Here is an 8,024-nt window from a genome sequence, read left to right on the forward strand (position 1 = left end):
TTTTCTTTCCTTAAAAAAGAATTATAGTAGCTATTAGTATATATATTGCTAATTAAATTTATAAAAACAATTGCAGAAATATATATATATATATATATATATATATATATATATATATATATATATATATATATATATATTGGAAAATCAATAGAAAATACATAAACATAAAAAAAACAAAACTTGAACTCATGACTTCTCAATTGAAAGAGTCACTTCTTATCGCTAGATATAATATATAAATTACTAATTATCTTCATCCTCACCATTTTGGGCCATTCGTTCTCTTCATCATTACCTCCGATATCATCTTGTTGCGACAAGTGGTCTCGTAACTAAATTACAAGTTGTTTTCCATATGCCAGGTTTTTAATAATAACATACACAATATCTGTCGGCTATAAAACTATAACATTCGGTTCCATGATGTTTTGTTTTCAGAATTGTGAACCTTAACTTGATCAAAAGAAGGTCTTAGGCGTTAAGTGTTTAAGTTTGAAATTTTAGGGATTTGGGTTTGGTTTCAACGTGGCGTGAGTGCCTGCTGTTCGTGGAGCGACCACGTCATTTAAGTAGCGACATTGTTAGCTTGAGGTTCGGGCCCCAGTAGATGCCACAATCCTAAATCCTAGGTGTCGGGTTTTGAACCCTAGTTTAGGGGTTGCTCAATTCTTAGCCTCCATCTCTAGATAATTTTGCAGCAAGCCCTAACATCCCCTTCTCTTGAGATTATAAGATTTGAACCTTGTTTTGTGCATCTTAAATGTGAAAAAGGAATGATTAGTGCAAGAAGGTGTGTTTCAAGCTAGATTCAATAGTGAGAGCATCTTTTGGACCTCTATAAGTCTTTAAGTTTGGATCTTGTTGTGAACATATGCTTAGATCTAGGATTTAATGCTAGTTTTGGTCCCTTTGTTGGTTATATTATGGAGATTTAGTAACTCTAGGGTTATAAGTCAAGCTTTGGGGTTCTTCTAGACCCATTATGGTAGTAAAGTCAAGACCTTGACCTTTTATTAGCCATGCAAGGAGTTGGTTGCACTTTTAGTCCCTTAGAGAAGTTAGGGTTTGAAATCTTGGTTGTTTGGCTTAAGAAATGGATAAATTTTGAAACTTTATCTATAAGGATCATTAGTCGAATCAGATCTGAGCTTTGGGGATATGTACTTATGGATTGAGAACTTAATGCATTAGGATTTTTGGGATGTAAAACGTAACATGGTGGGTAGTAGGTCGCAGTGCTAGTCACGGGGAGTGACCACTAAACAACCATGAAGTTGGTCGCAACACGGTGGTCGGTGATGGTTGATGTAAGAACCTAAAATTTAGAGAGATTTGACTTTTAGTCATGTTTTGAAAAAAATGGCAAAATGGTCATTTATGAGAATTTAGGAGGTTTATGAAGTTGTGAATTCATGAAAATGGACAAGATAAGTTTAAGTCACTAAGATGAGGTCAGATGAGTAAGTTCAAGAGAAGAAATTCATGAGAATCTACATTTCGGCCAAAAGGATAAAATGGATATTTTATGCTTTTTGGGTCAACTTTATAATTTAACAAATTAAGACCCGTACTAAATCAGTGATAATTGAATTAAAAAAATTGTAGAGAGTATCCCCACCTTCGTGTGGATATAACGATCATAGAACTCAATATTAATATGAAGAAGATATATGCATTAGAAGTTGGGATTAAAACTATCCCCAAGGCTGGAATGGAATCAATAATGAAGTATCCTGATCTACAGCCACCACGGCATGGTGAGGGTGAATGGTGATTCAGACGAAGTCCTTGTCTGAAGTTCGTACCACGGCGTGGTGAGCCCTTCACCATGACATGGTGAGCCCATCACCACGACACAGTATCGAGGATTAAACACGGAGTTTAAAATCGCTTTGAGCAAATTTTGATCATTTCAAAGGGGAAATTGATTGGAGAGTTGAAGAAGGAAATTTTGCAGCCAAAATGGTGCCAAGACAAGTTATAGATGATGGATTGCTTGGATTTTCATCCTCTCTTCATTAGGGGAACATTTCTCCATTTTGGTGAAATGTTTAGAAGCTTTAAACAAGCTTTGTATGTGATTTCCATGGTGAAATCCATATATGTGAAGTTAGGGTTTGAAACCCTAACTAATGAGATAAGATTTATGCAATAGAGGTTAGATATTAATGAATTAGGTAGTAGGTATGCTTAATTAATTCTTTGGATTTCATTTAGAAGTAGAAAATGAAAAGTTAGAATTAGGATCCATTGGGTAGTTATCATGACAAAGAAGATCATTAAGCTCTTAATAGGCTAGTACATGCTCTAAGGGACTTGACATGTTGTATGAATAGACCTTGAGTAAAGAAGATGGATCAATGTGTATCAGTTCAAGAATGAAGTCAACTGGTAGTTAATCTTCACTAACTAACAAAGTGATTTATATCACTCTCTCTCACTAAATTTTTGTATGTATATATATATATATATATATATATATATGTTTAAAATCATGTATTAAAACATGTACATATATTCGGAGTATGTATTAGGTATACAACTAGAACATGTATTGAATCATATGCATATACATAGAGATGTGTTGTTAGATGATAAATGTATTTGTTAAATACCTAAAAGATGGTAGAGAGAGATCGAATATGATTATATACATTATAATTATATAGATGAGTATTTATGGTATTGTGTAAAATACATAAGAGTTATGAGAAGAATAATTATAATAAGTACTTAATGAGTTAAGTACTAGATAAGTCTAGAATATCTCTTAAAGAGATAAAGGGATAGAATATCCATGGGACATGTGTAGAGAAACAATATTAGAATAAGAGAAAGATGATTCCTTCGAGAATGTAGACGATGATTATGTGATTGGAATCCAGGAGTGATTCAGGAGAAAAAGAATGACTAAGGACCCAAGAGGGATCATAAGAGAGGGGAGTCAGTCCAGATGAGTGTACCGTATCCAGAAAAAACAATAGTAGTACTACCCATGGTTTTAGATGAGAATAAAATGATGAGCCATTAGAGTTGAGAATAGAGATATGAATAGGAAGCCGAGTATGAGTCATGCAAGCTAAGAGTAAGGGATGAGTGAACAACATAGTAAGAATATGATAAGAGCACATATAGAGTACGAGAAGAACAAATATGGTATAAGGTGTGATAAGAGTAGGGGACAAGATAAGAGATGTAGAAAGAAAAATATGATAGACATAAAGAAAGATAAGTTAGAGTATATATAGAGCATGAGACAAGTTTTAGAAGAGGATAAGACAGAGTATGAGATGAAGAGAAAAGATTAGAAAAGAAGAGTATGCGATAAAAGAGATGAGAAGACATGAGAAAAGAGTAGAAATGTTAGATGGTATGACAAGGAATAGAAGAGTATGCTATGAGAACACCCCATTTATTAAATAAATAAATAGACAAATTAATGAATGGTTAGTATCCCTAAAATCAATAATAATTTAGCATGGTGTTGGTTTCGAGGGGTTAGCTATCATAATTTTAGAATTTGGGGGTTAAACGTGTAAGTCTCAGATTGATTTTGTAAATATTTAGGAAGGCAGGAACTGCTTGGTAAATTATTAGGACCTAATTTGAAAGATTTTTGAGGGTAAGGGGCTGAATGGTAATATATGGACTTCAGTTGAAAATAGTTTGTAGAGGAGGGTTGTTTGGTAACTGTTGGACTTATTATGAAAGGAATTATTGGAGCATGGGTATGATGGGTAAATATTGGAGCTAAATTGAAAAGATTCTTATAAGGAGGGGCTGGAAGTGTAAATATGAAACAAGATTTTAAATTTACAGGCATAACCGTCACCCTCCTAAGGCCTCCACATATAAGGTCATAAACCCTAACCCTAGTGGTCATCTTCCAGCTGCCAACCCCGTTTCTCCCCTCCGACCGGCGATGACATTCCTACTGTTGAGGTCACAAACACCGGTCTAGTGCCACCCAGTTGCCACCGGTGAAGCTGAGATAGCTGAAGACCGACGTCGTGGTAAGTGTTGTTGCCATTCCCGGAAGCACCTCATCCTTTATTCTGTTCCGCCATCATTCACGTTGCTGGAATCACACGATTATTGTCGAACATCGCTGCTGTCTTGTTGCCAGCAAAAGAACTACGAAGCCAACGTCCTTGCATGGGCAGTGGAGGATACAAATAACATGGTCTGTTGTTGCTATTTTCAATGATGGATAACCACTAGATCCCCGACGTAGTCGCTCCTTCTTCCTCTTCTCTCCCTTCGTCAGCCACGCCACCAGTACCGCCAAGCGTGTATGCCGCCATTGATGTGAACCGTTGCTGTTGCCGCTGTTTGTGCTACTACAGTCGTCCGTCGTCGCCTCCATGCTGCTGTTTTTCCGTGATTGACGCTCTCCGACCATTGCACGCCACCACGTAGGTGGTTGGTTTCATCCTCCGAGCAAAGGCGCGTATGTGTGTTTTATTTGGTCGGAAAACCGGAAAAAGCCACCACCACCACGGTGAGGTGGTGGATTCACGGTGGTGGATGTCACCTTGTACCACCGCCGACCACCACAAGGGTGGATGTGTGTGTGTGTGTATATTTAGATATTTCATTGTAAAATGTATTACATGGCTGGATTATTCAAGAAAAACAACCCGTCACTGCCGTGAGGTGGTGGTTGCCACCTCACGACACCATTCTGCTGCCACCAGCAGCTACCTTGGTTAACTTTGTGCTTTTGTGTGTATTCTTGTTAATTATGGATTCTTGTGTTGGATTAAGTGTCTAATCCCATAACTATTTTTGGTATGTACTTGATTTGATTATGAGCATGGTCTTTTTGGGTTACCTTCACTCATGCAACTTGATAAGATGATAAGAGGAGAGAGAGTAGGATTTATTATATGAATAATAAATTGGTACTCAAAATAGCTTTATCAATATATTATAAGATTAATATATTATTTGGAAATCATATTATTTAATTAGTATTGACCAAAAATTAGTTTGAGATTAATTTGGTGATCAAAAGAGACTGATTAAATAATTAGGGACTAATATTTCAAATCATTGATAATTGTAATTGGACTGGTGAATCACTTTGGAATTAAGATTGGACGAATTCTACAGGAAGCCCATAAAGAATTTGTCAAGTGGGATATTCTATAAGGGGTCCATGGGATGCTTAAGGCTTAAGTAGTCATATTAGGGTTTCCACCTAAAAACACTAGCAACCACAACTATAAATAGATCCCTTGCCTTGTGAAAATTAGCCAATGCTTCAAGAAACCCTAAAGGGCCGATTTCATCCTCTCTCCTAAGTCTTCCTTTGCAAGAGTGTTTGTGACTCCTTTAGCAGCACAACAATTGGGGCACTAAGTTTTCAAGAGTTAAGAACTTTGTGGATTATTCTTGTTATTGCTACATAACAAGTGAGGTAATGTTCCAAACCCTAGTTTACATATGAATTTCAAAATTATGTATACTAGTCTTAGGGTTTGTGCTTTGGATGATTATTTGCATGATAACTAGAGAGAAACCTAGATCCAAAGTATTAGGGTTGCATGTACACCATAGGATTGATGTAATGCTCAAAACCCAATAGTGGTATCAGAGCCTAGGATAGTTTTTCTATTATTTTGATGCAAGAGTTAAATTTCCGAAGCTGAAAAATTTGTCGATTTTGATTCTGCCTCGACTCACGACGTGACACAGGGCATATCACGACGTGAGATCGGCTCTGTTGCCGAATCTCAATTTTTTTTCCATAATTTGATTTTGGATCGTTACCAAAAATGTTTTTAACAGATAAAATTTGATTTTTATTATATGGTAATAATAATCCTCATCAAATTAGGAGATAATTGTCAAGTTCGAAGATAATTACAAGTTTATATGATAAAATTAATTATTTATATTATTTGATGTGAATTATCTTGCCATAAATTGAAATATGACAAATTTGGATAATGGTAAATTAATTTGATTATTTTAATTATTTTAAATTTGATCTAGAAGTTTTGAAAAGTTTCAAAATTTGCCTTCAAATTTTGGAATTTAAAATTTGATTAAAAGTTAATTTGCATGGCTATTCACACCTTGTTTGTGATCCTCGGCATCCCAATCACAAACTTGAAGGGAATAATCGAGATTAAACATGCCATTGAAAACTTCAATGAATCTCAAAAGATCTAGGAGTTTTAGAGATCCACACAAAAACCGGTTTCACTATTCAAAACCGGATCCAATCCGGAACCGGATTGGGTCGAAAACCGGTTTTGACCAAACCGGATTCAAAACCGGATTTTCAATCGGATTCTAGTCCTACATTTCAAATCGGATTTGATACCGTATCGTCAACCGGATTTGCTAAAAAACCGGATCCAAATCCTCCCCAAAATATGCTTAAATCCCACTAAAATCGGTTTAAACCGGATTAGAATCGGATTCAGATTTTGACCGGATCTGGATCGGATTTTGACCAGATTATGATCGGATTTTGACCGGATAAGATTCTTTATGAGATAAGCAAAATCGGATCGGATTCAGGTCCGGATCGGATCAGATCGAATTCGGGTTTTGTGCATCTCTAGAGAGTTTCAAGTCATTTAAAACCTATTTTTTTTTTTCGTTTTTCATGGTGAAAATCAATAAATCGTCACTTACCTACCTTCAAATATTCTGCAACTGGATTACGGCAAGCCTCTTTCGAGTTGTAGAATATTGTGTTGGGTCCTAACCAAAATATTTCATTTGGGTGTTATATTAAGGATTCAATCAACTAACTTGAATTTTTCCTGTTTTGTAGATGTCAAATTCTAACAACTATGGTCCTCCCGAATCCTTTGGAAAAGGTTTTCCACATGAAGATGATGTTCCACAATTAGATTGTGAAAATGGAAATCATGCTTCACTTCCTCTACCTCCTCCAATAGTTCTCCTTAACCCACATTTTCGAAGACTTGAAAAGTTCAAGGTTACTCAAGCCCTATTGGCAAGCAAACATGAAGACGTAAAGTCTGTGTATGCACGCGTCTTAGAGATGAAGTCACCCATTGATAGGGATGTTGGGTGTTATTTTCCTGAGGAAGTTGGTTGTTGACTTGGTTCTTCAATCACTTCCTAAATCATATAGCGAGTTCATTCAAGATTACTATATGATGGACCATGATGTGAACCTCATTGATCTGACATATTTACTTATAGCTGCTAAATCAGCAATGATTTGGCGTATTGTTAAAGCAAATTTGACCGGTAGATCAACATCCTAAACTTCCATGGACATTGACGATGGCAACACTGGAAGTCCAGAAAAGTATTCTCTTCCTAATGGAATGGGACTGGCCATGGTCAAACCATTTGACCGGATGGTAAAGAGAAAGGCTGAATCTGAGATTGTCCCGTGTACTGTTCCAAAAGAGTCAATTTGTTTCTACTTCCAAGAGAAGGGGCATTGGATGCGAAGCTGCCATGCTTACCTGAAAGATCACAAGGATAGGAAAGTCAAGATGTATGACTCTGCTTCAGGTTAAATCCACTAACTCTATTAAGTTCCTATTTGTAGATTCTTAATACGTGATGTGATAAGATTACATTTTGATGTGTTGTAGGATTGAAGAAAAAAGAGGGAGATTAAAGGAAGAAGTAGGCTGAGTCTGATCACGAAGAAATGGATTTGGATGGCATGGTTCGATGATCGGAATTTTGATCTGCTGCTTAAGCGTTATGATAGATTGCTTAGGAATATTAGTAACATAGTTTTCATTTTTAATTGCATTGTAAGGACAAGATTTTTCCGTACTTTTATAAATAAAGAAAATTTTGTTTTTTTATCTTATTTTATATCTCGTTTCAATGGAATTTGTGAATATTGATGTTTGTATGTTTCTATTGTTAACAATATTGAAAATGGATGTGATTCTTAGTTATGTTATTTGTGGTAGTGTCATAAATTTAGCAAATAAGGAAAGATTCTCATCACCCAAGGTCAATTGGATAGAAAGTTGGAATCATGCGAATTACATTGTGTGATGAAT

The sequence above is a fragment of the Lactuca saligna genome, chromosome 4 (genome assembly GCF_052625555.1).
Source record: "Lactuca saligna cultivar CGN05327 chromosome 4, ASM5262555v1, whole genome shotgun sequence".
Lineage (NCBI taxonomy): Eukaryota > Viridiplantae > Streptophyta > Magnoliopsida > Asterales > Asteraceae > Lactuca > Lactuca saligna.